Raw genomic sequence first — 13,601 nt, 5'->3', positions numbered from 1 at the left:
ATTTTCCAAAACCAATATTGTGCAAATTGAATGCTATTTCTGGTGAAATATTATATATATATATACAAAAACTGGACACCACATCGGTATGACCCGCCGTAGTCATCGTGACGTCACTCATTGGTTTGTGGATGTTCTGAAGCCTCGAATTAGGCAAATTTGTCGTCGCCATGTTGTATTTTTCGTAACCTATGAACAGTAGTGACCAAATCAAGAGAGAAGTAGAGTCATGTTCTCATAGACTTCTATACAACCAGAGGAGTCGCCCCCTGGAGGACACTAGAGAGAATGCAGCTTTAACACATGAAGCTTTGGATTCACTCGACAGAACCGGAGGTTGCCGTCTGGTCAAACTGCAGTAAGTCCCTCAGTAGAGCCAGTGTTTGGTTTGTCCCTTCTGGGCTACTGTAGAAACATGGCAGTGGACATTTGTAGATATGAAGGGCTCATCCTAAGCTAAAGAAAACACAATGATTCTTAGTTTCACATGTTTATACACAAATGAAAACGTAGTTATGAATATTATTTTACCTTTTCTGCTCATAGAAATGCTTCACACCGTTCCTTTAAAACCCTGCAGGCAACTATTCAGATCACAAGATGTGAACGTGTGAACCTGGAAAAGAGAAAGTTAAAGCAGAAAGCATCAATAGATTCATGAAGCCCTCCGAATGTACACTTGAAAGCCGAGCGTAATTCATCTGAAGCTATTTCAAGAGTCTCTGCAGCTTCTCTGCGATGTTACAGCTGCTCAGTTCCAGCCCTGAAGAGGAGTGCACTTCCATGTAACACCGGGCCCTCACTCTGCAGCTGACACAGCGATTATTCACTGTGAGATGAAGAGTATGCTCATTTCTGTTCTTTTTTTCCTCTTCTCTTGCTTATATTCACAGATATGCACACGGAGCGTGCACACAGACACTGTTCTCTTTTTAAAAAGCAGCCGACCATCTGTGTCCTTGTGCGCTCTGTTTTATTTACTGAGGACGGAAAACGAAAGAGAAGCTTTCAGGCTTCACAGCAGACTGCTGGAGTGAAGTGTGAATCCATGGTTGCATATATACGTGTGTGTGTGTGTATATATGTATATATATCACAGTGGGGCGTTTTTAAAGACATTTAAATGTCATTTAGCTAAACATCCACTCATGTGAGAGTTTATTCTCCCTGCATGACGCTACAGTCATTCTTTTTCAAGCTCTTTGTTGACCACAGTCTCCATATTTAACTTTAACAACCACTGAGTTTGAGAGTCAGGCCCTCTTATCTTAAACGTTTCTTTTCTCAAACTCTCAAACTTTCAAGGATTCAAGGATTCAAGGATCATTTATTGTCGTTGTGCAACATGGGGATGAACAACGAAATTCATTTGTAGCCGTTTCTAACACAACAAACACAACAACAGAACATTCCTGCAGTGTGTTTGTTAAATGTTCATCATAATGAATGAACAGCAGCAACAAAAACTATTCTCTGATCAGATAACATGGCGTTAAAAACTCAACATGAGGAAACATCGTCCATCAACTGTGACTGTGTTTGAGCACCAGAGTCCTCGTGATGTGAACACAGAGTCCTCCTCCTCTGGTCCACCAGAGTCCTCGTGATGTGAACACAGAGTCCTCCTCCTCTGGTCCACCAGAGACCTCGTGATGTGAACACAGAGTCCTCCTCCTCTGGTCCACCAGAGTCCTCGTGATGTGAACACAGAGTCCTCCTCCTCTGGTCCACCAGAGACCTCGTGATGTGAACACAGAGTCCTCCTCCTCTGGTCCACCAGAGTCCTCGTGATGTGAACACAGAGTCCTCCTCCTCTGGTCCACCAGAGTCCTCGTGATGTGAACACAGAGTCCTCCTCCTCTGGTCCACCAGAGTCCTCGTGATGTGAACACAGAGTCCTCCTCCTCTGGTCCACCAGAGTCCTCGTGATGTGAACACAGAGTCCTCCTCCTCTGGTCCACCAGAGTCCTCGTGATGTGAACACAGAGTCCTCCTCCTCTGGTCCACCAGAGACCTCGTGATGTGAACACAGAGTCCTCCTCCTCTGGTCCACCAGAGTCCTCGTGATGTGAACACAGAGTCCTCCTCCTCTGGTCCACCAGAGTCCTCGTGATGTGAACACAGAGTCCTCCTCCTCTGGTCCACCAGAGTCCTCGTGATGTGAACACAGAGTCCTCCTCTCTGGTCCACCAGAGTCCTCGTGATGTGAACACAGAGTCCTCCTCCTCTGGTCCACCAGAGTCCTCGTGATGTAAACACAGAGTCCTCCTCCTCTGGTCCACCAGAGACCTCGTGATGTGAACACAGAGTCCTCCTCCTCTGGTCCACCAGAGTCCTCGTGATGTGAACACAGAGTCCTCCTCCTCTGGTCCACCAGAGTCCTCGTGATGTGAACACAGAGTCCTCCTCTGGTCCACCAGAGTCCTCGTGATGTGAACACAGAGTCCTCCTCCTCTGGTCCACCAGAGACCTCGTGATGTGAACACAGAGTCCTCCTCCTCTGGTCCACCAGAGTCCTGATCTCTGTCCTGCTGTCCGCCCATCAAGTGCAGCTTGATCCTGGACCACCATGGATCCAGGTCTCTGTGAAGATGTGGGCTCAAAGGTCACCGACCTCCTGCTGCTTTCATCCATCTTATTTTTCTGCTAACCAGGAGCATGCTGGGTAGTGGAGTAGCCTCGGGTCCTAGCTGGGTTAGCTTAGCATCCATCTCTCCTCCCTCTCCTCTCTGGGGCAGTTTGGTGACGTTTGCTCCGTCAGGTCTGTCTGGTCGGGCGGCCGTGGAGCGGAGATCGTCTTAAAGTCTGCTGCTCTTAACCCCCACGCTTCCTTCACATGTTAATGAATGTATTCTGTCATATGACATTCAGAAAAACAACAAATCAAGACACAAATTGCGAAAGTCATAGGAGCCACGGGCTCCACTTTTGCCATAGCAATTTTCTCAATTTCCACTCTCATCGCTCGCAGCACTTGACCGTCCCCCCCCCCCCCCCCCCCCCCCCCCCGTGTCTCAGCAGGGAAGTCTCTCCGTCCCCCCGCGTCTCAGCAGGGATGTCTCTCCGTCCCCCTCTGATCGTCCAGGTCAGGAGGAACTGGAGAGCGTAATGGGCCTTGAATGAAGCTGATGACATGCTGCGCGCATGAAAGGGGAACAAAAGATGCCACTTGGTTTGGAGGAATAGTTGTCATTGTGTGTCCACATGTAACAGCTCAGCCAGCGTGGAAGCCGGTGGCTCCTCACCAGATGAAACATCCAATGAGTATAAAAATCGATGTAAAAGGCATAATTTTCGTCCTGGTTCTCTTAATTTAAGCAGACTTTTACAATGATTTAGCAGGGGTCGAATCCAGACATTTGGATATTGTACTGTTGAAATGATAATTCGGTCGATCTATCGAGGAATTGTTAAATCTCTTCTGAGCTGAGGAATCAAAGTTTCATGTTCTCCAGGTGTGAGGATGTGTTTCTGTGTTGCTGTGGTGACGTTACGTCCACCAGGGTTCCTGTGATATCTTGACAATAAGTCACTCCTCGCTTTTCGTGCATTTTCCTGCAAAAGTCCTGCGACACAATTTAAAGTGGTTAATATTTGGTGAAGTTTAGGGAACTGAAACTATTTGGGAGGTTTGGGTTGAGGTAAAGATTGTGCGATGATGTCAAAGACGGATGTTTTGTCCACGTATTCATCCGCCTCTGTCACATGTCTTCTTCTTTTTCCTTTTCTTATTTGTTGCAGTATATTTCCCTTCAGGCGTAATCAGGCGGTAACCTCCAGTTTTGAAAGTGAATCCAAAGCTTCATGTGTTAAAGCTGCATTCTCTCTAGTGTCCACCAGGGGGCGACTCCTCTGGTTGTATAGAAGTCTATGAGAAAATGACTCTACTTCTCTCTTGATTTATTACCTCAGTAAACATTGTAAACATGAGTTTATGGTCTCAATCTCTAGTTTCAAGTCTTCTTCAATACAGCATGATGTTCATTTAGTACATTATGGTCCATTTAGAGTCAAACAGACCATAAAGCAGGGGATGCTTTAGGGCGGGGCTACACAGTGATTGACAGGCCAGATATTCCCTGTAGTTCCAGCCCTTGATGTGCCTCGCCTTGCTGTCCTGCACTATGATGGAGTGAATATGGACTTCAGGACGGACAGAACAGGAACAGATGACTTTACTCAGAGCTCAGGGAAACTGAATACACTCGTCTTTGCAATGTGACTCTTAAAATCAGGGCTGGAGTCCAGCTGAGACCTGCTGTCTGAGTCCCGTTAGGTTACTAATGATAGAAATACAACGGTTCTTAATTGTGCTGCTATAACAAAATAAAAGCTTTATAATAACAGAATAATGTGGGACTTAAATTGTGATGAATTTACAGGAAAATGTGTTCATCACCAAAGTAGCCGAGCTTTGTCAGCGGCTACTCTTCAATGAAACAATCTGCTAACACCACAGAGAGGAAGCGGAAGCTGCAAAAACACAGTAGGGTACTTTTAATGTGAAGAATTTATAGGAAATGAAATATGTTATCCACAGCCGCAAAACATCCGTTCCGGCAGGTCAGGAGTTCTGATTCTGGCCCATTCGATCAGAATCTGAGCGATCAGACGCGCATCTGACATTTAAACACACGTTGTTTTTAACTGTGGAACAACGAGCAGCGCTGTGGTTTCTCTTCTGACGTCAACAGTCTCCTTTTATCTGAGGAGAGAGAGCAGCAACGACGTAAAGACTGTGAAGTGTGTGTTGATTAAAGCAGCAGGTGGTAGATTAGCAGCAGTGATACGCTGATGGTGGTGATGATGGTGTGTGAGTGTGTGTGACGTTGTGTTTGTCTGTAAATAGCTCAGAATCCAATTCTTTTGTTTGCAGGGCAGAGAACGTAATGGCGAGCTTCCTTTTACGTGTGTGTGTGTGTGTGTGTGTGTGTGTGTGTGTGTGTGTGTACACATTCCTCAGTTTGTGAGGTCAGTTGACCACAAGAGAAGACTCGTTTACTGTGAACTGGATCCCTGAGGAACCAGATGAACTTCACGTACTTTAACTGTAAAAACACAGAGAAAGCTACTAATATGATCTGCATCTCATTAACGACGGGCTGTTTTCATTTGATTAATTCTGAGGTTGTTTTTCAGTCACAGCTCTGCCGGCTTTGGCGAGGGACAGATAATGAAGCGGCGCGACATATTTAGTTCAAAGCTTTTAATAAGCGCCGTGTTTATTGCTATTGTTCTACGATATGTCTATTGTTTGACACACGGGTCCGAAGGCTGCAGCACTGGTGATCAATCTTCATATGTCCTCCTTATTAAAACGTCCTCATTAAAGCGCTTATTAAAAGAGGAGTAGGTATTGTTTTACTCGTGTCTCCTCTAGTTGTAACATTCAGACATGAACTACAGAAGACACGGTCGGCTCATCTGTTCAGATTGTAGCTTTAAACAATGGAGGCTGATGGTGATTGAAGTCTTCACTCAAACTTTAATGGACAAACTGTTATAACACATTATGAACCATCATTTAGCGCTCAGACAGAATAAAGACTTCTAATCTTCCAATAACTTTGGAGCAGACGTTGAGATATCTCGTAGACTTCAGACTGAACATTGTGAAAGATGGCGGTTCGCTTTAGGCAACAACACCAGCTGGTTAGAGCGTCATGGTTTGACGTCACGTGACTTAACATCGTCACCTCCTTTGGTTTCCAGCTCTTCAGGCCATGTCCACACTACTCCGTATTTGCTACGTTTACACTGAGCGGCCACACTACGCCGGAGTTTTGGAGCACCCTAGAGGAGCTTAGTGATGAGCTGAGTGAGTTACATCAGAGGACTAAACACAAGAGTGCAGAAGAAACACATTCATGTAAATATAATATTTAAGAGCCGACATGTAAACGAAGTGCAGCCGTTTCCCGGTTGTTTGTTATATATGGATAATAATAATATAATATATCTCTAGCTCACACACTCCTACTTTCAAACTCTGTAAATCTAAAAGATGTTGGAACTTGAAGATGAAATATTGACAAACTTTGAGCCGTTATCAGCGAGATGCTACACAATAAATAAAACATATTCTTCAGATATTCCTCAAAATATGAACTCCAACCTTCTTAATATCTATAAAGGAGAAATAATAACACAAGAGAATACCTTTATGAATTAATAAACATTGAAAACATATATTTCTGAATACTTTTTACCCAAAACCGTGGAGGACTGAAGGTGAATGCGTGTTTTATTCACAGTATTCTGTTGTTTTCTACTTATGAGTTATATATTGTACACTTTTAAAACGTGTGGAACATGAAGGAGAATGAAGTGAGACATAAGGTCCACAAAGCAAAGCTCTAACTGGCACAACTTCCTTTGAGTCCCAGTGAAGCTCCTCACGTGTTCTTCTCAAAGCGCTCGTTAAACATTTTATTCTCACGTCTCCGTAGAAACGCTGCGAGGCGCTTCGTCCCGGACCGACCGAGGAAGTCTCGGAGACCAGTTGTTTATTTTTTAGGACGTTTCCAGTCGGAGATAGCCTACACCCTCTGTTGCTATAGCAACGGAGCTTTAACCCCCCCGCTGTGGAGGGTTAAAGGCTGCAGAATAACCTTTACAACCAAGCGACACGACAAGCGCTGTAGGGACGGAGGGAACATGAACGCAACCTTCGTCTTTGTTGTCTGCTGTCAGTAATGATAGTTATTGAAACGCTGTGATTATTGTTAAAAGGGAAGAACACAGAACTACACGGAGCACAAACACTCACACATTATGGTCTCACGCAGGAGAAGATATAGAATCTAAAGCGGTTCACAACGTGACTGTTTGAGGCCTCCGGACTGTGAAATACCAACGTGACATCATTTGAGTTGAATTGGCTTAAATTGCATAAATGTAGAAGTTCACATCTTTGCAAATAGTTTTGCCGTTTTGATTACAGACTGAAGCAACGTATTGTGTTTAATTGGCCATAATTTAGTCGTGGTGATTCCGACTCAGTCGAAGAATTTGCACAATTCCTCCTTCCACACGGCCGAGGTGTGTTTTTAAAATACGATCTGAATGCAGATCATAAAGTATATCATATTTAATATATCTATCTTTTTTGTTGAAAATAACAAACGTAGATGTTTGTGCAGCCTTGTTGGAGTTTGATTTATTTCTGCAGGAAGAAAAGAAACTAAGAGCAAAAACAAGAGTCACGTTTTGCAATGAAAGCACAAAACAATTATTATGATGTGACTCGAATGTAAGCTTACAAATGTGTTCGTTATCAAACTGCGAAACATTTATTCAAAAATAGAAATATTTAAAATTGATCCACAAGACCTTGAGGGAAGAGTCCAGTTCTTTAATACAGCTGTATTTAAATATTAAATATTAAATATGTGATGTTCACGGTCTCGTAATGTTTCATCTTCACTGTGCACCTGTTTGGTGCATCCTGTTGATTCCTCCTCTCAACTCACTGCACGTCTCAAAACGCGACGAACTTGTGAGAAACCCTACAGCTGTATATATATATTAATATGTATTGTTGTTGTTGTAACCAGCTGTTCTTCTTCTACTGACACAATAGGTGTAGATAGTGATATTTCCCATCTTTGCTGAGCAGGAGTTTAGTGTGAAAGGAAGTAAAGGTGTGACGCCGGTTGAGTGATTGTAGCAAATAGACGTTTATTATTGCAGTTTTACGGGCGTGTTGCATTTCATCCCTGTATTTTGACTTTGCACTATTTCATCTCTTAGATTCCTATTTTTCAATCCTGTGTTTTTCTTTTCATACATTTTATTTGAATGAGCGATGTCGGAGGGAGATCTCAGATCTCAGTCTTCTCTGTAATCGTTGTGCCTCTGACAGTAAAGAACTTGAAACTTGATAAACAGGAGATAGAATATTCGACGTGTGAACATGAAAGCCAGGTGTGTGCTCTGCTCTCAGACGGACTGACAGATCCGGGTCACACTACTGTACCTCTGAGCTCTCTGGACTCTCAAACACAGATGGATCACACGTGATTGGCCCGATGATGGTCATCAGTTTGTCTGTGTAGTAAGAGATGAAGATATGCTTCAATCATGTGGCCTCTGGGCTGCTTGTCACGTTTGTAATTGATCAACCACACACACACACACACCACACACACACACACACACACACCCTGTGGTTTGGCTGAGAGAAAGACAACAGAGGTCTGAATGAACGGACTCGTCTCACGTCTGTCATCTCCTGCTTTCAGCTCGTTGACCTTCTCAGAAGGAAAACCCAACAAAGGTCTCTTCGTCCTCCCACTCGTTTGTCACTTGGAATATGTTTCAACATTTACTCGTAGTGGAAATGACACCTGTGTGTTGTAATACATGCACACATGTGTCGCTATAAGAAGATAGAACGGGATATAATACACATGAGATTCATGGTATCTGTTGTGTTTGTTGCAACATAAACTTTATTAAAGGTGGTGAACGTACATTACATACATGAGATCTGAGCTGTGCTTTGGGAGCAATTTGGGGTTCAGAGTTTGGCTCAAGAAGTCAAAAACTGCCATCAGCTGTCTGACATTCATCAGTTAATGGTTTGATAAATCATGAGACTGTGTGATATGGCTGGATGTCTCGGGGTGCCTGGTGACACCGTGTGTCTTCTTTATTTACCCGGTTTGCTCTCTCGTTCTTCTCTGGGTTTCTATTCTTTGCAGGTTTCCAGTAATTTGAAGGTCCGTGCTGCTGTTAGTGCTCGACACATTGAGAAGTGAAGTATTATTGAAGCTACAGTCCACACTAAGTGAAGCCGACAGGTCCAGACTTCAAGGCTGAGGAGTGGGCTTGATTCTAATTCTGTCATTTGCAATAAAGTAGAAGATTCAAAACTAAATGAGTTTGTAGTAAACGACCGTCCAGCTAAAGCTGATCATCTCTGCAGGCTCTTTGAAAGACGGATAAAAGACCCGTAGTTCCTCTTTGTCACAGTGACGACGTTTACATCAACCAAATATTCAGTTTTTTGCCCCTTTTCCGAAAAAGACAATAATCCTAATAAGCGGTCTACATGGATAATAAAAATGAATATTCGACTAATATTCCCGTTTATACCAGGAGACAACATCCAGTTCTGCAGAGTGAAGTCGATGCTTCATGTGTTAAAGCTGCATTCTCTCTAGTGTCCACCAGGGGGCGACTCCTCTGGTTGTATAGAAGTCTATGAGAAAATGACTCTACTTCTCTCTTGATTTATTACCTCAGTAAACATTGTAAACATGAGTTTATGGTCTCAATCTCTAGTTTCAAGTCTTCTTCAATACAGCATGATGTTCATTTAGTACATTATGGTCCATTTAGAGTCACACAGACCATAAAGCAGGGTATGCTTTAGGGCGGGGCTACACGGTGATTGACAGGTCTCTACCAGAGACGTATACAGTGTCTCTACGTCACTCCTCCTCAGTCCAGATATGGTCACTTCCTGTTCACTGGCTGCAAAAAAAACATGGCGACGGCCGTAATCCAAGATGGCGACGGCCAAAACGCTGAATACGAGGCTTTAAAACATCAGTCCACAATGACTACGTCCACTTCTTAGATACAGTCTGTGGTTGTTATGTTACCTGAGGCCACCATAGTTCTCCAATAGGCTAGTTTAGTTTTTAGTGCTCCAGAGGTGGAGGACTTGTTTCATTCCTTCAAACATCTTCTCTAAAATATATTTGTTCATAGAAACCTGTTGATGTCCAAGTCCTTCATGATGTTTCTCCTTCTGCTCTTCTGACATCATCTCTACTGCAGCTCTATAACTGTTGGCTGGTTGCTTTGTGTTCAACGCACAGAGAGAGACTCTGGTAGTGAATGAGCTGTATACATGAAGAATATATACATATCACACATGTTTTCATCTGAATACGAACTAATTCACAATATCCAAGCGTCATATTCAGAATAATAGTGGAATATGAATGTGCATGTAACGTAGTCAGTGTCTCAGGTCACCTTTCCCTGCAGGCTCACTGACAGCGTGAGTCCGGTTCTAACGCCGGTAACGTTGGTGTCGTTGGTGTCGTTGGTGTCGTTGCAGTAACTCTGCACCGAGGTGAGTCGTTCGCCTCACGTCATTCTAATGAGCTTTAATATATTCTTCTGCCGCTCATGTCTCCCTGTTTGGAGGTGAAACGCACTTTGAGAAGGACAAACCACCTCTGAATATATATTTATATAATATATGATATCAGTTAATGCCAGCTTCACATCAGTGTTTAGGTTCCTGGAGCTGCTCTGAGGTCAGCCGCTGTGAAGGTAAAGGAGCGACTTCTCTTTACACAACGTGTGTGAACTCCGTGCTTTGTTTGCCATTAAGACACAGCTGACTGCGGCGTTAATGTCGCCGTAATGCAACAGATTGAATGTCTTCATTCTGCTCCGATGGCTAACCGACTTCTGTCACACACGTTTTCACCGGAGAGAACACCCGCCATCTTCTTTTCAGCTCTCTATTACACACGCGCTCCACTCGTGCTAATCAAAAGCAAATGAGCGTGTTCATCGCTGAACTCTGGAAACTCTCTGAGGCACCTAAAGACTGAGGAAGTCTGTGAGGAAGTCTTCTCATCTTTTCATTACTCCACTGAATGAAGTGAGGAGGAACAAATGAGTCCAGGGACGACAAAAAAAACACAGCGCCTCGTTACAATGGACAACCACTCTGAGTGTGAGTGTGAAAGTAGAGGTGGTAAAACATGACAACCTCTCCTCCTCCTCCTCTCTCTGTCTCACACACCTTCACACCTTCACACGTTCACACCTTCACTTTCATAAAAGCAGCCAGAGCAAGTGAAGCCACTTGAAGCCAGAAAGAGCATTTCAGCCCTGTTGAAGTTCCCCCGATGTGACGGTGTCGCACGTCTGAAAACCCGACAGGATGTCACGGCGTCCTGCTGCAGAATCGAGTGAACGAGGCTCACCTGTAGAAGCTGCTGGAAATGCTGCATGGTGAAAGTCACCAGACCCCAGATCAGCCTGAGCTGTGAGTTTGCATCAGATCGGACGCTGAGTTAGAATGTTTCTGACCTTTGTGATCCTCGTTAAGCGACGGGACTAGCTCCTTCCCTGCAGGGTTGAAGTGCTAATGAAGCCGCCCAGCTGCAACGACGTCCGATGCGCGAAACGGGTTAAATCCATCATTTACTACCATCTGCAGTGTAGCAGCCGCGATGCATCGTCGTGGACACATGCAGACACGTACCCAGTAAAAAGTCTCCATCACATCAACACCAAAGTTAGCCACAAGTTCAGCTCATGCTCACTAAAGGTGGACTGGCCTTTTAAGGTGGACTAGCTAGCCTAATTGTTGTGCCAAGCAGGCGGAAATCTTTAGGTCTAGAAAGTTATATCAGGCCCTTAAACCTGCATTCTCTCTAGTGTCCACCAGGGGGCGACTCCTCTGGTTGTATAGAAGTCTATGAGAAAATGACTCTACTTCTCTCTTGATTTATTACCTCAGTAAACATTGTAAACATGAGTTTATGGTCTCAATCTCTAGTTTCAAGTCTTCTTCAATACAGCATGATGTTCATTTAGTACATTATGGTCCATTTAGAGTCAAACAGACCATAAAGCAGGGGATGCTTTAGGGCGGGGCTACACAGTGATTGACAGGCCAGATATTCCCTGTAGTTCCAGCCCTTGATGTGCCTGGGAGTTGTCCGTGTTTTCGTTTTACAACTTTAACTCTTTCACAGTGATTTCTCACTTCAGGAAAGTTATTTGTAACATTTTGGTTACTTAAAATTTTTTATTCAGCGTCCGGTGCATTAAGCTCCGCCCCCTCGTCTCACTTCTGGCTAAAAACCAAGATGCTGAACTCAAGAGCTTCAAAACATCCACCAACCAATGGATGAGGTCACGGTTACTGCGTGTAATTCTTATATCTCGTCTTTGGCTCCGTTAAGTTTTGCTTAGTCTTAAAAACAACGTTTTAATATAATTATTTAACTGTTTAACCAAACAGAATTAATCAATCATTTTCATTGTGTGTTAATGGTTAAATGGTTCATCAATAACTTCCCTAATGAGCAGTTAAATCTTTAATGATGCTAAACGTTCATCACCAATCATAAATAGTTTTGGCCCGGTTTGTGACAGAGCTCTGTTCTCTTAATGAGTTTGTTTGTTATGAGACACTCATGCCTGCATAAGAAAAATACAAAATACAAATGACATAATTAGAACCGCTTATGGTTTTCCATTTAATAACGCATCTTCAGGCATGTCTGTTTAGTGTTGTCTTTGAGAGACATGAATGAATTAGCATGCTAATCAGGGGATAACCATCACATTGTGTGAATTATTTGCATCTTTGATTTGGCTTTTCTTTTGCCGCTGGTGAGCGTCAGGGTTCACGACGTGAGTTGTGGAGGTGAAGCTGTGAGGAAGAGAAGCTGTCTCACTGGTTCCTCTGCTCAGCCTGATGACCACAGCCTGTGTGTGTGTGTGTGTGTGTGTGTGTGTGTGTGTGTGTGTGTGTGTGTGTGTGTGTGTGTGCGTGCGTGCGTGCGTGCGTGCGTGCGTGCGTGCGTGTGCGCGTGTGTGTGTGTGGGGTGATATTCAGAGGAAGAAAATCATGAATAAAGGAGGAAAATTTACCAATTGAAAGACGTTGTTTTAAAATTAGAAAATGTACAAGAAAAAAAGTCATAAATGTTCTTTCTGTGTTATTTCATGACCATAATGCTGACATCGGTATGCAATCTACTTCATCCTCATGTTGGACTATTGTGAGCGAGGCGAAGGTCCTGAAATACATAAATAAATACAAATATTATTATATTTTGCACTCTGGCATCAAAGTGAAGCAACGTCGTTCCTTGAGAAAAAACAACTTGACGTTTAGTCTTTTTGTGCATTCTGTCACAGCATGTGACGTAGTATATGTAGCGGCCGTTATTGTAAGTTACGTTGTACAATAACAAGTATTACTAACGAGAAAGTCCACGTAGGTCTAGTGCGTCACACAAACACAGGACTTCCACCCAGGAGGCCGCTGCTCGTTCCCGTGGGAAAGCAAAACGTTGACTTCAAGCTTGTTACGGAACTTATTTTAAAGAGTTCACTAAGAGCAGTTCTTATTTATTCACGCTAGTTAACAACCAGGACGTTTGTTCTATCCTTCACCAAGCAGTTCTGTTGCTAAACCTAACCGATCGTTTGTCACGTTAACCACATTAAACACGATATGAGACGTCCTGTAGAAACATTCAATGCAGCCTGTGGGTTGAGGAAACGCACAACAACACCAACATGCTAGTTGTTCTCATCACTGATAAGCTCGTGTGACGAGTGATCACACCTCCATAACAACAGAAGAACATTCATCTCATTTACTCTGGAAATGTTCACTTTTCATCACTAAAGACCTGAACGCTCTTCTTCACAACAGTTCATACAGAACAAGCTGACTCTTTAAGTTCACGTCAGTTAGTCAGTTTGTTTATTTCAGTGTGTGAATATCCGACACCAACAAACACCCGAACACACCGAGACGTATAAACATCAAAGTAACGCGACACGAGCAACATTCTGTACATATGTGTGCAGACAAACAGAAA

Source organism: Anarhichas minor, unplaced genomic scaffold (genome assembly GCF_050575085.1).
Source record: "Anarhichas minor isolate MPS153535 unplaced genomic scaffold, ASM5057508v1 ptg000067l, whole genome shotgun sequence".
In the NCBI taxonomy this organism is placed as follows: Eukaryota; Metazoa; Chordata; class Actinopteri; order Perciformes; family Anarhichadidae; genus Anarhichas; species Anarhichas minor.
This window is presented reverse-complemented; position numbering follows the sequence as displayed.